The sequence below is a fragment of the Sphaeramia orbicularis genome, chromosome 17 (genome assembly GCF_902148855.1).
Source record: "Sphaeramia orbicularis chromosome 17, fSphaOr1.1, whole genome shotgun sequence".
NCBI lineage: Eukaryota > Metazoa > Chordata > Actinopteri > Kurtiformes > Apogonidae > Sphaeramia > Sphaeramia orbicularis.
Window position 1 is genome coordinate 46,215,641 of NC_043973.1, and position 21,775 is coordinate 46,237,415.

At 32.8% G+C, this 21,775-nt stretch overlaps 1 long non-coding RNA gene across 1 annotated transcript; it reads left to right on the forward strand.

Moving 5' to 3' along the window:
* Positions 1–1,240: 1,240 nt before the first annotated feature.
* LOC115437099 (uncharacterized) lies at positions 1,241–8,681 on the forward strand. Its single transcript, XR_003937911.1, has 3 exons — positions 1,241–1,303; positions 5,879–5,975; positions 8,619–8,681. It is a non-coding gene; the product is annotated as an uncharacterized LOC115437099 (long non-coding RNA).
* The last annotated feature ends 13,094 nt before the right edge of the window (positions 8,682–21,775 follow it).

Genomic DNA, 21,775 nt, shown 5'->3' on the forward strand with positions numbered 1-21,775 from the left:
CCTTGCCGAACCCCTGAGACGGACTCACCGAACCCCTAGGGTTCGATCGAACCCAGGTTAAGAACCACTGGATTAGACTGACCAAATGTCCTCTTTTTACGTCCTGTGGTTTTATAAATTAGACAAAAAGTACATACACACAGGAGCTTTATGACACATCTACTGCTAGAATAAAAAAAATAATACAATAATAATTAAATGAAATAATTAGATAATAATGCTAAAAATAAAATGGTCACCCTAAAAAGTAGAAGTAATCAGGTAATTTTAGTAATCGGTTTGGATGCGTTTATATGCACTTACGATCATCAAAACATTAAATTTAGGTGCTTCACTGCTAACAAAACAGAAAATGTCATAATATAACTTTGATATTTTAAAATATGACAATAAATGCTTTTATTTCATCTTTAGGGTTAGTTTGTTTGAAATTATCATCTAAAACATACATTTTGTGAGACTTTTATCATTGTAAATTTTTATTTTCTGAAATATTTGTCACGTTCTGACCATAAATAATCACTCTAAATCATTAGTAACCATCTGGAAATTCGCCTTAAAACGTATTTGTGACCTTTTTTATGATAATACGACAACTGACATGAACATTTTTCTCATCTTTTTTAAAGTTGTTTTAAAAGTGGACAGTCGTACAGCAGGACTTCGTTAAGACAAACATTCAGACTTAGTATTTGTGTGTTTTGTCGAATGCACGTTCAAATAAAGTACCATCTGAATGGCTTAATCAGAAATTCCAATCAGTTCAGTTTCTTTTCCTTTCATATTCTGTTTTTTTTTTATTTTTTTTTTATGTTTGTTGTTTTTCAGTTTGGGCTTTGGTTTGAGTTTCTTTTCAGTCTTTTCATGAGTATGTAAATTGTTTTATTTTATTTTATTTTGAGGGATTTAGTAGTTTTAGTCCAGTCTTATTTAGTTTCAGGGTTTTGTTTTTGGAAATGATTTTTCTAGGAGCTGAAAATACTGGGAAAAGAATGTATAATGTCAACAGTGATTATGCAAAATGAATATCTATTAAAGATCTTAAATTGTGCGTTTCATTTTGCTGTCATTGTGTTCTTCACCATGAAAACCAGAAACAGCAGATTGGACCACAGTTCTATTCTTCTCCTTTGAGCTGCATTGTTCAGTGTCGGTTTCATTTAGCGTTAGCGCTGACTCTTTGCTTCTCTTTAACTCTAGTAACCGTCCTCTGCTCCTTGTTTCATCTCTATTACAGTTGCTTGCGACAGCCGTGTCAGATGGACAACTGCAGCCCTCCTCAGTTAGACCACGCCTCCGTCAGGTAAGAACGAAAACGACACCCAACGACCTCAGAGCTGATATACGCGATGTGGACAAAAGTATTGGGACGCGTTGAATTCAGGTGTTTCTTTTCTAACAAAACAATAATAACAAATGTCATAATATAGTTTTATATGGGATAAATATCATTACATTGGTTAGTTTGGTTGAAATTGTTATCTTTGTTTCTAAAATGCCTCAGAGATGGTTTTGACTTAATGTCTCTCAACATTAATTTTTTTTTTTTTTTTTTTATCCATGACTGCGATTTTAAATATTGTACCTATAAATTTCTCAAATATTTTCATGCTCTGACAGTAAACACACTGGAAAAAATCGAAATCTAACCAAGTGTATTTTTCTCATCTCTAGTCCAAATATCCATCACACTTAAAATAACACATAATCACCTAAAGAGGAACTTTTCAGTGAGATATAAGAACTTATTTTCAGACAATAGATCTTGAAAATTTTTTCAAGAAATCTTACAAAGATAATTTTCACGTGTTCCATTGGTAGTTTTTTGTTTGTTTGTTTGTTTTTTTTTGCTTAATTCAAGATTTTTTTGCTTGAATTAAGCAAAAAAAAAAAAAAAAGAAATCTTGAATTAAGAAAAAAAAAAAAAATCAATTAAGAAAAATTTCTTGAATTAAGCAAAAAATTCCTCAATTAAGCAAAAAAAAAAATAAATCTTGAATTAAGTAAAAATAAAAATCTTGAATTAAGTAAAAAAAAAATCTTGAATTAAGCAAAAAAAAAATCTTGAATGAAGCAATAAAATTCTTGAATCGAGCAAAAAAAAAATCTCGACTCAAGCAAAAAAATCTCGAATTAAGCAAAAGAATCTTGAATTTAGCAAAAAAAAAAAAAAAATCTTGAATTAAGCAAAAAAAAAATCTACCAGTGGAACAAGAGAAAATTGTCTTGGTAAGATTTCTTGAAATAAGATTTTAGGGAATATATTCTAGGGAAATATTGATGTTTATAAACTACATGGACAAAAGTATTGGGACACATCATGTCTACAGCTGTAAGATGTCCTGTTCCTGATGATTTGAGATAGAAACATCAATATATAGACCCAGTGCTACTTTTGTGTCAGTTTCCAAATCAATTTTTCTCTATTTAACCTCTCTTAAATGATTCATCATAATTATTTTCTGTATTTTACATTTTGCACTTGGATTTGAGATAAAAACATCAATATTTCCTTAAAGTTTAATGGTGAGATGTGAAGAAAGTAGATGGTTATTTACAGTCAGAGCATGAAAATATTTTAGAAATTTAGAGGAAAAACATTTAAAATCATAGTCATGCACTGGAAAAAATCTAAATCTTACCAAGTCTATTTTTCTCATTTCTAGTCCAAATATCTCATCACACTTAAAATAAGACATTACCTAAAGAGTAACTTTTCAGTGAGAAATAAGAACTGATTTTTATCAACAGATCTGGAAAATCTTATTTCAAAAAATCTTACCACTTGTTCCATGGGCAGATTTTTTTGCTTAATTCAAGCAAAAATATCTTGTATTATATTTCTTTTTGTTTTGTTTTTAGAGAAGCATTTTTACTGTGTGGACAAAAAAACCCGAACAAATTCAATGTTGAGAGCAATGAAGTAAAAACCATCTCTGAGGCATTTTAGAAGCAAAGATAACAATTTAAACCAAAGTAACCAATGCAATATTATCCCAATATAAAACTATATTATGACATTTGTCTTATTATTTTGTCAGAAAAGAAACACTTGAATTCAATGTGTCCACATACTTTGTCCATATACTTTAGAAACATCAATATTTCTTTAAAGTTTAATGGGAGATTTTTCTTCCTCAGTGAGATGTGAAGAAAGTAAATGGTTAGTTGTCGCACAAAATTATCATTTACAGTCAGAGCATGAAAAATATGTTAGAAATTTAGAGGAAGAACATTTAAATCATAGTCATGGTTAAAAAAAAACCCAAAAAACAAAATCAATGTTGAGAAAAATTAAGTCAAAACCATCTCTGAGGCATTTTAGAAGCAAAAAAACAATTTCAACCAAACTAACCAATGTAATGATATTTATCCCAATATAAAACTATATTATGACATTTGTTATTATTATTTGTTAGAAAAAAACACCTGAATCCAGTGGCGGCTGCTCGTCTTTCAGACAGGGGAAGCTCATTGTTGGCTTACATCAAAAAAAAAAAAAAAAAAAATTGTCAAGTTATTTATTAATAATATATAATAATAATAGTAATAGGTAATAGTATAATAATATAGATAATAATAATAATAATAATAATAATAATAATAATATAATAATAAGAAATCTTGTATTGGGTATAGCACCTTTCATACAGAAATTGTAGCCCAAGTGCTTCACATGATTGTAAAAACCAAATACAATATTAAAATACAGTACATTTGATTAGAAATACAACTAAATAAAAATAAACATAAAAAACAGCGCACATTAATGCATAGAATTTGCAGTGCAAGAAAATAAGATGAAATTTGAAGAGAAATACAATAAAATAAAATAAAAGCAGCACACCTTAAAATATTGATGTATAACATATGAAATTTTGACAAGTGCAAGAAATAAGATGAAATTTGAAAAATACAATAAAATAAAAATATAAAAACAGAATACAATAAAATAACTAAAAATAAAAAAACGCACATTCCTCGGGTTCCTGATGTGACCCCCATATTTTATCTCCTTTCAAAGGCTAATGAGAATAAAAATGTTTTAATTTGGTTTTAAATATATTCAGTGAACTGCCTTCTCTAATGTCTTTTGGAATTGTATTCCAACTTTGGTGCATAGTTAGTAAAGGCTGCGTCCCCCATTTTCTTTGTAATATTTCTGGGAGTCGCTAGTAACCCTGCGTTTGATGGACCTCAGTGTTCTAGTTTGTACATCATCGATCAGTGAGTTTGCAATGTAACTTGTCCGGTTCCATTTAGAGCTTTATACGTGAGGAGGAGTATCTTAAAATCAATTCTGCGCGTTACCAGTAGCCAGTGCAGGGAAACCAACACTGGAGTAAATGTGCTCTCTATTTAAAACATACATTCGGCCCTCCGTTCCTTTTTAAGAAAAAGCTCAGTGACCTTATCGTACCAAGTAGGCGTCTTTTCCAGGGACTGGACCAGTGTCCTCTCTGCTCAGATTGCCTTGGCCCAGTGTGTTGTGGGTTGTAAGACTTCAGCCTTTTTAAACAGATGCTCCTTTCACTGCGACGTAGCCGACAGTATGATTGATTTAACTATCTACAAAACGATATTAAACTCGAGCAAGAAATGATTAAATAATGGAACTGAAACAAGAAAACACTGAAATTATGTTAAATTGAAAGAAGTCCAATGAGTGTGTTTTATTTACAGTGCAAGAAATGAACAAGTCCATTTCGTAGTGGTTTCTCTCTGATTTCACAGCAGAATGGTGCGACGGTATTATGTTGATGTTATGTTTACGCATTTGGCAGACGCTTTGTTTTCCAAAGCGACTTACAGGGGAAAACCAATGAAATCACTTCAATCAACAAATTTTATTTATATAGCGCCAAGATCACAAAAAAGTTTCTCTTGAATTTTATATATAGAGTTGGTCCCAAACCAGACTCTAAGTCAATTCTACAGAAACCCAACAGAATCCTCCGGGAGCAACACTTGTGACTGGTGACAGTGTAAGGAAAAAACTTCCCTTTAACAGCAGAAACCTGGAGCAGACCCAGACTCCTGGAGGATGGACGACTGCCAGGACCAGCTGGGGTTACAGAGAGAGAGTAGAGAAGGGGAAAAAGAGTGAGCGATAGAGATAGAGACTGGGGGAGGAGGGGAGAAGGGGGGAGTAGGTGGAGACACATGGAGGCGGTTGAGGATAAGTGAGTGGTGATTGATGAGGCAGGGAAGAGGCCGGACCACCGCAAGAAGGTCCAGAGATAATCGTGAAAGAATCTGTGGTTGTCCTGGTATTAAACTGAACTGTGTCAGTGAAGGAGCAGATCTGAAACTAGCTGTCAATCAAACGGGATTCACTTTCGACTGATCCTCCAATCAGCATGTGCGATTCTGGCGTCCCGCCCGCCGAGCTCCACCCCCCGCCAGGCCGAGCTCCACCCACAGCTCCATTCACCCCCAGAGACGCCCGGCGTCCGGGGGCGGGACAACATCGTGGCATTTATCCACTTACCGGCCAGTTAGAGGCAATGAAAAAAACTGTTCCACTCAGTCCCATTGAAGCCCAGAGACGCCTGCAGTCTACGGACAAATGCACTGAGCAGAGATGGAGGAGAAAACAGAGACACGGGAATGGAGGAGAAGTGAACAACATCGAGTCCGTTGGGTTTGTGATAAAGCTGATTCTGAACAACTCGTCTTGTGATATGAACATGTTCAACACATTTATAGTCAATGAAATGTCAACACAAATCCGAACAGATTTAACCATTTAATTTTCGTAATTTTAGGGGAAGCGGGCTTCCACTGCAGTCTATGAGAAATCGCCACTGCCTGAATCCAACGTGTCCACATACTTTTGTCCATGTGGTGTATGTCTTATATGAGTGTGTGTCTGCAGGTGTACAGGAGGAGGGGAGGCGTCTCGCTGCTCGGTCAGATGTCACCGTGGTTTCAGTGTGACCGTCCTGAGCGGCAGAGGAAGTCCACCACACCAGGTACACAGACGCCGTTTCCACTCATCCACGGAACTGAAAACACAGTCTGTTTAGTGTCCGAATTCTGATTCTGCAGGAACATACTCCAGGCATTTGTGACATTTTTTCCCCTCCATTGTGGTTGCATCCTCTGCAGGACTCATTTACATCTTTTTCCCGAAAAGAAAATATGGGAACCAAGAGAATTTCATATCTAATGAGCCAAGTTTGACAGATGACAGTATGTGTCAAAGACGAAGCCCAAAAAAAAACATGAGAATGTCTGAGGTTGAAGGGTTCATGAGCAGTTACAGTGGGGACTGAAATCACAATATTTATTTTAGTTTAATTTATGAAATCCGCTCACATTTATTTACAGTTGAATAAAAAACTATTATATGTGGCTGTCTAACAAATGCTAAAGTAATCGGATTTTTAACCCATAAAGACCCAGTGTTGCTTTTGTGGCAGTTCCCATATGAATTTTTTTTCTCTGTATTTAACCTTTCTGAAGTAATTTATCACCATTTATTGTAATATTCTCCTCTTCGATTTTCTTTTTTGGGTGAAAGTCTGTTATTTTCTATATTTAATTCATTGATCATGTAGATGTTCATAAAAGCTCAGATTAAAGTTGAGGGTTATTATATTAGAAACAGAGAAACTGAAGAAAAACTGACTCTTTCAGAAAAAAAATGAATAACTGAACATATAAACAAGTGTCTCCATCCATTGTCATTTATTAAAACTCCATGGGTTTTACTGCTGAATCAATGTTGTAGAAGATGACGGTGTTTCCACGGTAACTATGGAGCCTCTGAACATCCAAATGGGTCATATCTGATGACCATGAAAAGATGAAAACTGTATTTTACACCAATTATTTACAAGAATTCAGGGTGTGATTTGTTGGGGGTGGGTGGGAGGGATCAACCCCCCCCCCCACCCCCCCCCCCCCCTCTGGTTTTACATCCCTGTTTGGTCTTCATGGGTAATATTAATGGAATACAGGACATACAATAGCTATGGTGCACATTAGTGACATTAGGCATAATTAGCATAATACATACTTGTCTCTACTAGTACTTTTAGTATATGATTATTAAACTATATATATACATATTGCACAAAAATATAACATAACAGGATACTTATTACTACTACTACTACTTTGCCACTTGTTTCTATGAGTACTTTCCAGTGCGCAATTGCATTTTTTTGGTTTTCATTACAGTTTTTTTTTTTTATATATATATATATTTTTGTAGTTCTGTTATTGTATTGCTTTTTTGTGGTATTTCTTGCGTGTATGCTCAGTGTTTGTGCTGCTTTTGGAACTGCAATTTCCTATGTGTTCGGCCCAAAGGATCAATAAAGTTGAATCTAATCTAATTTAATGTAAATTTATCGAATGTAATCTAATGTAATCCAATGTAATCTTGTCTAATCTAATGTAATCAAAACTAATGTAATGTAATCTAATGTAATCTAATCAATGTGATCTAATGTAATGTAATCTAATATAATGTAATGTAAACTAATCTAATTTAATCTAATCTAATGTAAATTTATCAAAAGTGATGTAATGTAATCTTATCTAATCTAATGTTATACAGTGTAATCTAATCTAATCTAATCTAATCTAATCTAATCTAATATAATGTAATATAAAGTAATGTAAACTAATCTAATCCAATCCAATCTAATCTAATCTAATCTAATCTAATCTAATGTAATCTAATCAAAACTAATGTAATGTAATATAATGTAATCTAATGTAATGTAAACTAATCTAATCTAATCAAAACTAATGTAATGTAATCTAATGTAATCTAATGTAATGTAATGTAAACTAATCTAATCCAATCTAATCTAATCTAATCTAATCAAAACTAATGTAATGTAATCTAATGTAATCTAAAGTAATGTAAACTAATCTAATCTAATCCAATCTAATCCTAATCTAATCTAATCAAAACTAATGTAATGTAATCTAATGTAATGTAATGTAAACTAATCTAATCCAATCTAATCTAATCTAATCAAAACTAATGTAATGTAATCTAATGTAATATAAAGTATGTAAACTAATCTAATCCAATCAAATTTAATCCAATCTAATCTAATCTAATCTAATCAAAATGAATGTAATGTAATCTAATGTAATATAAAGTAATGTAAACTAATCTAATCCAATCAAATTAATGTAATCTAATCTAATCTAATCTAATCTAATAATAATTAAACACATTTCCAATCCCAGGTACGTAGATTATTTCACTGATGCTGTTACTGATCATTTCCTCCAAACAATAACAAAACAAAAATGAGTCAAAAACCAGTCGGATGTCATTAATTAATAAACTGTTACAGAAACAGGACTTGAAATCGATCCATGAACATCAGCGATTGTAGAAAACCAGCAAACACACTTCAGACAGACTGTTGAACAGCACTTTGGTATAAAAACAGTGGCATGTTTATAGTATATTGCGGCTAATTCGCTACAACAGTCTACGGGGGGTTAAAACTGCTCCTATATTTCCGCTCTTCCATATTTACATGGTTCGTTTCTGCTGTGGTTCTATCAGTAGAATCCTCTAAATGAGCTTTCCTGTTCCTCCTTCTTGCCTCTTACGTGTTTTCTTTGACTCGTACTTCCAGAGGGAGACCAAACTGGAGTGTTTCCACGGATCCTGGGATCGGATCGTCAGCTGTCAGCCCGTGGGACTGCGGTCCACCAGACCAGTCTCACGTCTACCACGCCATCTTCAGCTGCCCCTGGGGAACCACCTTTGGTAAACAGTGTACCTTTACCTGTGGATCACCAGCCATTCTCCAGGGTAAGACCCTCTGCTCAGTCTGATAGAAGAAACCTTTGGGTTTACGCATGAACAGATGCAGTGTTGGGAAGCTACTTTGCGAGTGTAGCTTCTAAAACTACAGTAGTTCATCATGGCAGGATACTTCAAACTACATTTTTACTCCTGGAGAATGGGAGTTTGAAAAGTATGGCTAGAAAAAGTGCTTTTAGCAACCACTTTTTATTTTCAGCGTTAAACTGTGAATGTACAGGGTGTGGGGAGCAAAATTTACAATGAACATTTAGTTGTTTTTTCTCAGCAGGCACTACGTCAACTGTTTTGAAACCAAACATATATTGATGTCATAATCATACCTAACACTATTATCTATTATTTTTTTATAGTTAATTTTATATTGCTATTGTTTTCCCCTATTCTTATTCATTTTTCGTGTGTTGTGTTTTTTTAGGAGATGAACAGAATAAGAATTTCATTGCATAGTATAACTACAGTCTACTCTCGTTATACCGCCACCTTCCGTTCACAGCCAAATTGGCGGTATAGCGAAATGGCGTTACATCGGGTTGCGTCCATAATGTGCATGTCTTTACTATATGATGTCTATGCTGCCTCCGTAACCCGTTCTAATTGCGTTTCTAAATAAATCTGATTCTGTTATGTTGTAGGGATCATTTAAAGTGGGGGAAACATTTTAAACATTATTATACCGTGTCGGGAAATGACACCCCATCATCTTGAGGCTTTTGGCTTAATCCCACGTCCTCTTCCCGACATCCTGACTACTGAGTGTTCTGCGATAAATGAACGGTGGCCGTTCCGTAGACCTACTCGTAGCTTGTCGCGATCAGCGTCTGGCGCGTTTGTTTCAGTGCATTGTTAAAATTTATGTGTACTCGATGGCAATCACGCTGGCGGTATAACGGTCGGGAAATCAATGGTATAAGTGTTGTTTGTGCGTGGAACTGGGCTGGCGGATGGCGATAGGCGGAAATAGCGGTAGCTAATGGAATAATGCATTGGGGATTTGTGCAATGGTTTTGGTCGGCGGTGAGCGAAAATGGCGGTATAACGGCGGGCGGTTTAATGAGAGGCATCTGTATAACTAATCTCATCCCTCGTGTATTTGTATGGAATGACATTAAAGTCCCTTAAATCTTTAGCAAACAGTTCATTAGAAAAGTTGCGAATGGATCCAGTTTAAGAGCATCACTATCTGTAAATGCAGTTTGTAAATGTGGTTTTTGCCATTTTTAACACACTGAAGGTGAATATTTAAGTCAGAGGTGTTAACCCTTTCATGCACAGTGGTCACTACAGGGACAGCTCGTCTACAGCTGTCTCTTTGTATATTCATGGATTTTGTTGTTCTTTTTGTTGTTGTTGTTTTTGTTTTTTTTTACACATATCTTTATTAAAGTTTTAAGACACTACATATCTTTTCTGACATGAATTTGGTAACATTATGTAGATCTCTCCTGAGCATAAACCTCAGAATCACAAGCCTCCCCATAGTTTTCCACCACAATGTAATCAGTAAATACATGTTCTGTGCGTCAAAAATTAACGTGTGGTGTCCAGCTATGGACATTTTTGCAACTCATGAAAATAGGTTCATAAGATTTTTTTTTTTTTTCATTATTATTTTTGTATGTTTTTATTTATTTATTTATTTATTTTTGATTTATTTTCAGAAGAAAATTTTCAATTGCATTGGTTTTTTTCATGCCTAAAGAGAAATAAAAACACTCAGGAAAAAAATTTTGATTAAGGTTCTCATAATTGGTGCAATGAAGGGTTAAACATGTGGCCCTTGGGCCAAAAATGGGCCGCCTAAGAGTCTAATCCAGTGGTTCTTAACCTGGGTTCGATCGAACCCTAAGGGTTCGGTGAGTCAGTCTCAGGGGTTCGGCGGAGGTCAAGACACACTCGACTCATTAGTCGGGTGTGTGTGTCAGGCTAGGTCCAATATACGCGGTGTATTGTTGTTGCTTATAGCACTACAACACATCCGGAAGTGTTTATAATCTCTTCCACTCGTCTGACGATGAATTATTTGAGTATTTTCCACATCGTTGTTATGACTTTTGCTACTTCCTGTTAACCACGGAGGCAGCCATGTGTAGCGTTTGTTTACATTTTCAGTCACCGCACTGGTCAGTTACAATCATGTGACGACCGACGCACCGTCACAGATGGAGAAATTGTATTACGCTAAAGCCGAGCTAGTGCCGTAATAAAACAACGATCACAAAAATACTGAAGGAGTATAACGAGAAGGTTTTTTTTTTTGATACATTACATGCAGTTATCTTTTTTTTGTCAAAATTGCGTGGTTCGGAAAGTTCGGAGCGAGATGAAACGAAAACCGGGTTGACCTGACGGCCCTCACATATATACACAACAGCAGAAGTCACATGATTTGCAGTAAATAGTCATTATTATTGTAGCCTGATGGAAATTAGGTGATGGGTGTGTGTTAAAATGTTAAAATGATAAATAGATAAATACAATAAGTTCATTATTGGAATACATAAGGTTAAAAATTAAAACCATTTCAGTGTGGTAGTATTAAAAAGGTCATGTCTTTGTGAAAAGGTGGTAATTTGTTGTGAGTTCATGCACTGTATTGGTTTTGTTCTTTGAACACAGTGATGTTAATGCACGGTTCATTTTGTGCACCAGTAAAACATATACCTGTCTTGAATTTGAAAAAAATCATATTGTATTTTTAATAAAGAAGGGTTCGGTGAATGCGCATATGAAACTGGTGGGGTTCAGTACCTCCAACAAGGTTAAGAACCACTGGTCTAATCCCACTGGATGAATTTGTAAAATGCAAAAATTACACTGAAGATATTACAACTCATTTTAGTTCAGGGGCCACATACAGAATAATGTGATCTCAAGTGAAATAATAGCATAATAAATAACGCCAACTCTTGGTTTGATGTGAAAAAAGTAAAATTACATTACTTTTTTCACATTACTCACATTTACAAACTATCCTTTTGCAAAAAATGTGAATAACCTGAACAAATCGGAACAAACTGAAATATCCTAAGAGAAGTAAATGCAATTTTATGCTGTAATGCACATGTGTAAACGATAAACCGAGGCATAATATTGTTAAAATTTTACTTACTTTTCTGAAGAAATTTCGAGTTGTTCATGGTTTTTTATATTTAAATTTTTTAAAGGTTAGTTTGTAAATGTAAACCCTTTATACTGTAATTTTACATTTTCATGAAACATCATTCACTCTAAAACATAGAGAAAAGTTTGGATTTGTTTTATAGGTTATTTTATAAGCCTCAAGGCAGATTTCTATTACCCGGCAACACATGATGGTGAAATCTGATTGGACAAACGCTCTAACATACACATACAGACACAAATGGAAACACTGACCAAGTGGAAAGATACCAAATAAAGAAAATAGACTATTAGGAATAATTTTATACATCTTCATGGAACAAATATAAAAATGTAACATATAAATGTAGGTCTGTGATGTGATTCTTTAGCAGAGAAGGCCTTCCTAGACCCAATGGACCACCGCTGGTTAAACATAGCAGGTCATGTATTTCAGCTACACAACACCACCTGCTATAAAACACAAAAAAAAAGAAGATAAAATCCAGTCAGAGCTGCTGCAGGAACACGGCAGCTCAACATCTGTAGACATAAACAACTCATTCTGTCCTAATAAAAACCCAACAATTCTTATTTTGTCAGATTACACACTAGTCAAAACATCATTCTGGATATAATGTTCCATTTCTGCAATTAAATCCTCCTAAATCGTCTAAATATTACACCCTGGACCTTTAAATTACGAGCAGATATATCGTCCTGCAAAGCCTCTGTTTTAGAGACAGACGATTAGGTTTTGATTGCAGTGTTTCACTTTGGCATAGATGTTTATCTCCAAATGTTCTGTCTTCTTTGGCTTCTATTTGCAGCTTTTACACAATGAGCCAAAGTCCAAAGCGTGTTTAATGAAAACATTGTAAAATTTGGATTATTGAACAATGATAAATCACAAAAAGAGTAACTGTATTAACCCTTAAAAACCCAAAACAGACACTGGAAACCAAATTCGACTACTGATCCATTAATCCTATCAATCCATGTAAATAATTGGTGTAAAATGCAGTTTCTCGGCTTTATAATAATAATCAGATATGACCCGTTTGGACGTTCAGAAGCTTCGTAGTTACCATGGAGACACAGTCATCTTCTACAACATTGACTCACCGGTAAAACCCATGGAGTCGGATCAATGACAGTGGATGGAGATGCTTCGTTTATGTTCAGTTAATGATGTATTTTGCTGAAAAAAGCCTCTTTTTCTTCAGTTTTTCATTTAATAACCTTTAAATTTACTGAGGTTTTATGAACATCTACATGCAAATACCTGATTTTCCCTGAAAAATGAACAATTCACACCATAACATGATAATAAATGGTGATAAATTACTTAGGAAAGATTTTGGAAGTCATATCTGATGACCCGTTTGGACGTTCAGAGGCTCCGTAGTTACCGTAGAAACACCGTCATCTTCTACAACATTGATTCACCAGTAAAACCCATGGATTTGGATCAATGACAGTGGATGGAGGTGTTTTAAGTCATTTTTTCCTCATTTTTTTCTTTGATTAGATCTAATAACCTCTGTATTTAATCTGAGCTTTTACGAACATGTACATGGTCAGTAAATTCAATTTGGGGAAATACATGATTTTCAGTAAAAAAACAAAATGCAGAGGATAATATTATAATAAAAGAGGAAACACTGTCATCTTCTGTCATATTGATTCACCAGTTAAAACCACAGCTGCAGTGGATGGAGATGCATGTTTTTACATTCAATTATTGAAATCTTGGCTGAAAAAGTCACTTTTTCGTCAGTTTTCAGTCAGTTTTGATGTAAGAACCCTCAACTTTGATCTGAGATTTTATGAACATCAACATGATCAGTGAATTAAATAGAGGAAAATACAGTATTTTCACTGAAAAACCCAAAATTCAGAGGATAATATTAATAAAAGTGGAAACATTGTCTTTTTCTGCAACATTGATTCGCCTGTTAAAACCCATGGAGTATTAATACATGACAATGGATGGAGATGCATGTTTTTACATTCAGCTATTGAAATCTTTGCTGAAAAAGTCACTTTTTTGTCAGTTTTCTCAGTTTTGATGTAAGAACCCTCAACTTTAATCTGAGCTTTTATGAGCATCTACATGATCAGTAAATTAAATATAGGAAAATATAGTATTTTTACTGAAGAAAAACCAAAATTCATAGGATAATATTATACTAAAAGTGGAAACACTGTCTTTTCTGCAACATTGATTCACCTGTTAAACCCTTGGAGTATTAATACATGACAGTGGATGGAGATGCATGTTTTTACATTCAGTTATGGATATACTGTTTTTACTGAAAAACTCACTTTTTCTTCAGTTTCTGTTTTTGATTAACAACCCTCAACTTTAATGTGAGCTTTATGAACATCTACACGATTACTCAATTATATTATGGAAAATACCTGATTTTCACTGAAAAAACACAAAATACAGAGGATAATATTATAATAAAAGTGTAAAAACACTGTCTTTTCTGCAACATGATTCACCAGTAAAACCCATGGAGTATTAATATATGACAGTGGATTGAGATGCATGTTTTTGCATTCAGTTATTGAAATTTTTGCTGAAAAAGTCACTTTTTCTTCAGTTTTCTCAGTTTCTAATATAATAACCCACAACTTTAATTTGAGCTTTTATGAACATCTACATGATCAGTGAATTAAATATAAGAAAATACAGTATTTTTACTGAAAAAAAACCAAAATTCATAGGAAAATATTATAAGAAAAGTGGAAACACCGTCTTTTTCTGCAACATTGATTCACGGTAAAACCCATGGAGTGTGGATGGATATGCATGTCAGTTATTGAAATATTTGCTGAGAAACTCACTTTTTCTTCAGTTTTCTGTTTTTTGATAAAACAACCCTCAACTTTAATGTGAGCTTTTATGAACATCTACACGATTACTCAATTATATTATGGAAAACACCTGATTTTCATTGAAAAAATACAAAATACAGAGGATATATTATAATAAAAGTGTAAAAACACTGTCTTTTTCTGCAACATTGATTCACCGGTAAAACCCATGGAGTGTGGATGGATAGCATGATTTCAGTTATTGAAATATTGCTGAAAAACTCACTTTTTCTTCAGTTTTCTGTTTTTTGATAAAACAACCCTCAACTTTAATGTGAGCTTTTATGAACATCTACACGATTACTCAATTATATTATGGAAAATACCTGATTTTCACTGAAAAAACACAAATACAGAGGATAATATTATAATAAAAGTGTAAAAACACTGTCATTTTCTGCAACATTGATTCACCGGTAAAACCCATGGAGTATTAATATATGACAGGGATGGAGATGCATGTTTTGCATTCAGTTATTGAAATCTTTGCTGAAAAAGTCACTTTTTCTTCAGTTTTCTCAGTTTCTAATATATACCCACAACTTTAATTGAGCTTTATGAAATCTACATGATCAGTGAATTAAATATAAGAAAATACAGTATTTTACTGAAAAAAAAACAAAATTCATAGGAAATATTATAAGAAAAGTGGAAACCGTCTTTTTCTGCAACATTGATTCACCGGTAAAACCCATGGAGTGTGGATGGATATGCATGATTTCAGTTATTGAATATTTGCTGAGAAACTCACTTTTCTTCAGTTTTCTGTTTTTTGATAAAACAACCCTCAACTTTAATGTGAGCTTTTATGAACATCTACACGATTACTCAATTATATTATGGAAAATACCTGATTTTCATTGAAAAATACAAATACAGAGGATAATATTATAATAAAAGTGTAAAAACACTGTCTTTTTCTGCAACATTGATTCACCGGTAAAACCCAGGAGTGTGGATAGATATGCATGATTTCAGTTATTGAAATCTTTGCTGAAAAACTCACTTTTTCTTCAGTTTTCTGTTTTTTGATAAAACAACCCTCAACTTTAATGTGAGCTTTTATGAACATCTACACGATTACTCAATTATTATGGAAAATACCTGATTTTCATTGAAAAAATACAAAATACAGAGGATAATATTATAATAAAAGTGTAAAACACTGTCTTTTTCTGCAACATTGATTCACCGGTAAAACCCATGGAGTGTGGATGGATATGCATGATTTCAGTTATTGAAATATTTGCTGAAAACTCACTTTTTCTTCAGTTTTCTGTTTTTTGGTAAAACAACCCTCAACTTTAATGAGCTTTTATGAACATCTACACGATTACTCAATTATATATGGAAATACCTGATTTTCACTGAAAAAACACAAAATACAGAGGATAATATTATAATAAAAGTGTAAAAAACACTGTCATTTTCTGCAACATTGATTCACCGGTAAAACCCATGGAGTATTAATATATGACAGTGATGGAGATGCATGTTTTTGCATTCAGTTATTGAAATCTTTGCTGAAAAAGTCACTTTTTCTTCAGTTTTCTCAGTTTCTAATATAATAACCCACAACTTTAATTTGAGCTTTTATGAACATCTACATGATCAGTGAATTAAATATAAGAAAATACAGTATTTTACTGAAAAAAAACAAAATTCATAGGAAAATATTATAATAAAAGTGGAAACACCGTCTTTTTCTGCAACTTGATTCACCGGTAAAACCCATGGAGTGTGGATGGATATGCATGATTTCAGTTATTGAAATATTTGCTGAGAAACTCACTTTTTCTTCAGTTTTCTGTTTTTTGATAAAACAACCCTCAACTTTAATGTGAGCTTTTATGAACATCTACACGATTACTCAATTATATTATGGAAAATACCTGATTTTCATTGAAAAAATACAAATACAGAGGATAATATTATAATAAAAGTGTAAAAACACTGTCTTTTTCTGCAACATTGATTCACCGGTAAAACCCATGGAGTGTGGATAGATATGCATGATTTCAGTTATTGAAATATTTGCTGAAAAACTCACTTTTCTTCAGTTTTCTGTTTTTTGATAAACAACCCTCAACTTTAATGTGAGCTTTTATGAACATCTACACGATTACTCAATTATATTATGGAAAATACCTGATTTTCATTGAAAAAATACAAAATACAGAGGATAATATTATAATAAAAGTGTAAAAACACTGTCTTTTTCTGCAACATTGATTCACCGGTAAAACCCATGGAGTGTGGATGGATATGCATGATTTCAGTTATTGAAATATTTGCTGAAAAACTCACTTTTTCTTCAGTTTTCTGTTTTTGATAAAACAACCCTCAACTTTAATGTGAGCTTTTATGACATCTACACGATTACTCAATTATATTATGGAAAATACCTGATTTCATTGAAAAAATACAAAATACAGAGGATAATATTATAATAAAAGTGTAAAAACACTGTCTTTTTCTGCAACATTGATTCACCGGTAAAACCCATGGAGTGTGGATAGATATGCATGATTTCAGTTATTGAAATATTTGCTGAAAAACTCACTTTTTCTTCAGTTTTCTGTTTTTTGGTAAAACAACCCTCAACTTTAATGTGAGCTTTTATGAACATCTACACGATTACTCAATTATATATGGAAAATACCTGATTTTCACTGAAAAAACACAAAATACAGAGGATAATATATTATAAAAAGTGTAAAAACACTGTCATTTTCTGCAACATTGATTCACCAGTAAAACCCATGGAGTATTAATATATGACAGTGGATGGAGATGCATGTTTTTGCATTCAGTTATTGAAATCTTTGCTGAAAAAGTCACTTTTTCTTCAGTTTTCTCAGTTTCTAATAAATAACCCACAACTTTAATTTGAGCTTTTATGAACATCTACATGATCAGTGAATTAAATATAAGAAAATACAGTATTTTTACTGAAAAAAACCCAAAATTCATAGGAAAATTTATAATAAAAGTGGAAACACCGTCTTTTTCTGCAACATTGATTCACCGGTAAACCCATGGAGTGTGGATGGATATGCATGATTTCAGTTATTGAAATATTTGCTGAAAAACTCACTTTTTCTTCAGTTTTCTGTTTTTTGATAAAACAACCCTCAACTTTAATGTGAGCTTTTATGAACATCTACACGATTACTCAATTATATTATGGAAAATACCTGATTTTCACTGAAAAACACAAAATACAGAGGATAATATTATATAAAGTGTAAAAACACTGTCTTTTTCTGCAACATTGATTCACCGGTAAAACCCATGGAGTGTGGATGGATATGCATGATTTCAGTTATTGAAATATTTGCTGAAAAACTCACTTTTTCTTCAGTTTTCTGTTTTTGGTAAAACAACCCTCAACTTTAATGTGAGCTTTATGAACATCTACACGATTACTCAATTATATATGGAAAATACCTGATTTTCACTGAAAAACACAAAATACAGAGGATAATATTATAATAAAAGTGTAAAAACACTGTCATTTTCTGCAACATTGATTCACCAGTAAAACCCATGGGAGTATTATGACAGTGGATGGAGATGCATGTTTTTGCATTCAGTTATTGAAATCTTTGCTGAAAAAGTCACTTTTCTTCAGTTTTCTCAGTTTCTAATATAATAACCCACAACTTTAATTTGAGCTTTTATGAACATCTACATGATCAGTGAATTAAATAAAGAAATACAGTATTTTTACTGAAAAAAAACCAAAATTCATAGGAAAATATAATAATAAAAGTGGAAACACCGTCTTTTTCTGCAACATTGATTCACCGGTAAAACCCATGGAGTGTGATGGATATGCATGATTTCAGTTATTGAAATATTTGCTGAGAAACTCACTTTTTCTTCAGTTTTCTGTTTTTGAAAACAACCCTCAACTTTAATGTGAGCTTTTATGAACATCTACACGATTACTCAATTATATTATGGAAAATACCTGATTTTCATTGAAAAAATACAAAATACAGAGGATAATATTATAATAAAAGTGTAAAACACTGTCTTTTTCTGCAACATTGATTCACCGGTAAAACCCATGGAGTGTGGATGGATATGCATGATTTCAGTTATTTAAATATTTGCTGAAAAACTCACTTTTTCTTCAGTTTTCTGTTTTTTGGTAAAACAACCCTCAACTTTAATGTGAGCTTTTATGAACATCTACACGATTACTCAATTATATTATGGAAAATACCTGATTTTCACTGAAAAAACACAAAATACAGAGGATAATATTATAATAAAAGTGTAAAAACACTGTCATTTTCTGCAACATTGATTCACCAGTAAAACCCATGGAGTATTAATATATGACAGTGGATGGAGATGCATGTTTTTGCATTCAGTTATTGAAATCTTTGCTGAAAAAGTCACTTTTTCTTCAGTTTTCTCAGTTTCTAATATAATAACCCACAACTTTAATTTGAGCTTTTATGAACATCTACATGATCAGTGAATTAAATATAAGAAAATACAGTATTTTTACTGAAAAAAAACCAAAATTCATAGGAAAATATTATAATAAAAGTGGAAACACCGTCTTTTTCTGCAACATTGATTCACCGGTAAAACCCATGGAGTGTGGATGGATATGCATGATTTCAGTTATTGAAATATTTGCTGAGAAACTCACTTTTTCTTCAGTTTTCTGTTTTTTGATAAAACAACCCTCAACTTTAATGTGAGCTTTTATGAACATCTACACGATTACTCAATTATATTATGGAAAACACCTGATTTTCATTGAAAAATACAAATACAGAGGGTAATATTATAATAAAAGTGTAAAAACACTGTCTTTTTCTGCAACATTGATTCACCGGTAAAACCCATGGAGTGTGGATGGATATGCATGATTTCAGTTATTGAAAATTTGCTGAAAAACTCACTTTTTCTTCATTTTCTGTTTTTGTTTAAAAAACCCTCAACTTTAATGTGAGCTTTTATGAACATCTACACGATTACTCATTATATTATGGAAAATACCTGATTTTCATTGAAAAAATACAAAATACAGAGGGTAATATTAGAATAAATCATGATAAATCATTAAAGAAAGGTTAAATTGAGAGAAAATTCATTTAGGAACTACCACAAAAGTAACACTGGGCCTCTATGGGTTAAAACGAGTATTCCCAATCTGTAAAATACAAACTAATCTATAATAGAAAACTGTATTAACAACAATCTTCAAACAGGAAGCTTTGCAGATGAGGAGTGGAATGTGTTCAAGAACCAAAAACCAGCCCGGTTGCCTCCGACTTAAGCATTTAGGAATTTGATTTGTGGCTTTTGGTTCAGTGAAATATGTTTGAAGGCCATCATGCATCACTCAGCAGCGAAGAACAGCGGAACACGTCGAGTGCACTCTGTTACAGGCAGTGGGTTCTGATAATCACATTCACACAATGTTTTTACCAGCGTATAAAAAAATGGGTGCCATGTTCAAGATTCGTTACATTTTATAGACCTATTAAACATTGTGAAAGGTTTGGTGTGTTACGATGCTCCACACATGCCGACGCTCATGCTTCATGTGAGGCCGTACAGGCATAGAAAATATTAGCTTTGGGCAACGTCGAAGCCATAGTCTCCGTCTCCTCATAACTTCACCAGACAGAGCCGTGAAACAAAAGCAGAATGTTTTCCGGGACAGAAATGAATCCATGATGTTGACCTAGTTGTGCTGTGGTGGAACTTTATAGTGAAGAATATAAACTCATACATGTAACTTTTAACCCATAAACACCCAAAACATCCACAGATCTAAATGTTTCATGAATGTTTATCCACTAATCCAGGGGTTCACTAACTTTTACAGTGGAGTACCTCTGAAATACACTTTTTTTGTTGTTTTTTTTTTAAATATATAGTTGTTTTTGTTTCTTTGTTTCATATTTTTATTGATGTGTACACAAAAAAATTAAAGGTACATACCAATACCATGGCACACTGATGTCAATATTAACCAGGTTTGTAAACACCATTACTTGTAGATTCGCATATTTTTTGAGGAAAAATAACAATGAAACCCGACAAACAATACAATGAAAAGAATACGAAGACATAGTCTGAAAAAATAATTAAACTGGTCACAAACATAAGAAAATAAATAATAAATAAATAAATAAATAAAAAAAAAAAAAAATATAATATAATAATAATAGATAAATACATAAATAAATAAAAACATGATAATAATGATAAAAAATAAAAGGGGGGGGATTACATTGTCTAGAAAAAAATCCATAAATGGTTGCCATTTATTGTAGAATTTGTTCAAGTTCCCCCGTTTTAAATATCTAATTTTAAATATATAGTTATTCATTTTTTCATTTTTACAAAACAAAAAAACATAAACATTAAACCGCCACACCCCCCCCCTGTACATCAGTCAATTTACAGCAACACAGTCCTGACAACAGTAAGTTAATATGCAAAATATATTGTTTTTTGTTTTTTTTTAATCAAAAAAAATAGTTCCTGTGCCAAAGATGACTGTTTATATTTCAAAACTTTTAAACAAACATATATTTAACTGTAATATATTATAAGGAATTTTTTTGTGCAAAATATAACTGAAAAGTGCCCTCTTTCATTGATAGGACAAATACAATAATTGGTCATTAATAAATGAACCTTCCATCATGAAAAAAATGTTACTTAATTTAGTCAAATAAACTCATTTTGAATATAAAACAGAAATGTTCTTAAAATGTTACCAAAGTTTAATATAATACCCAGTGCAACTTTGTGGCAGTTCCCAAATGAATTTTTCTCTCTGTTTAGCTTTTATGAACTGATTTGTCACCATTTGTTATAAAATTATCTTCAGAATTGTCTTCTACATGGAAAAAAAAAAAAGTCACAGAAAATTACAGTTATAATAAAGGGAAAACAATGAAGGAGATTGGACTTGTGTTATTATTTACAGGTTAG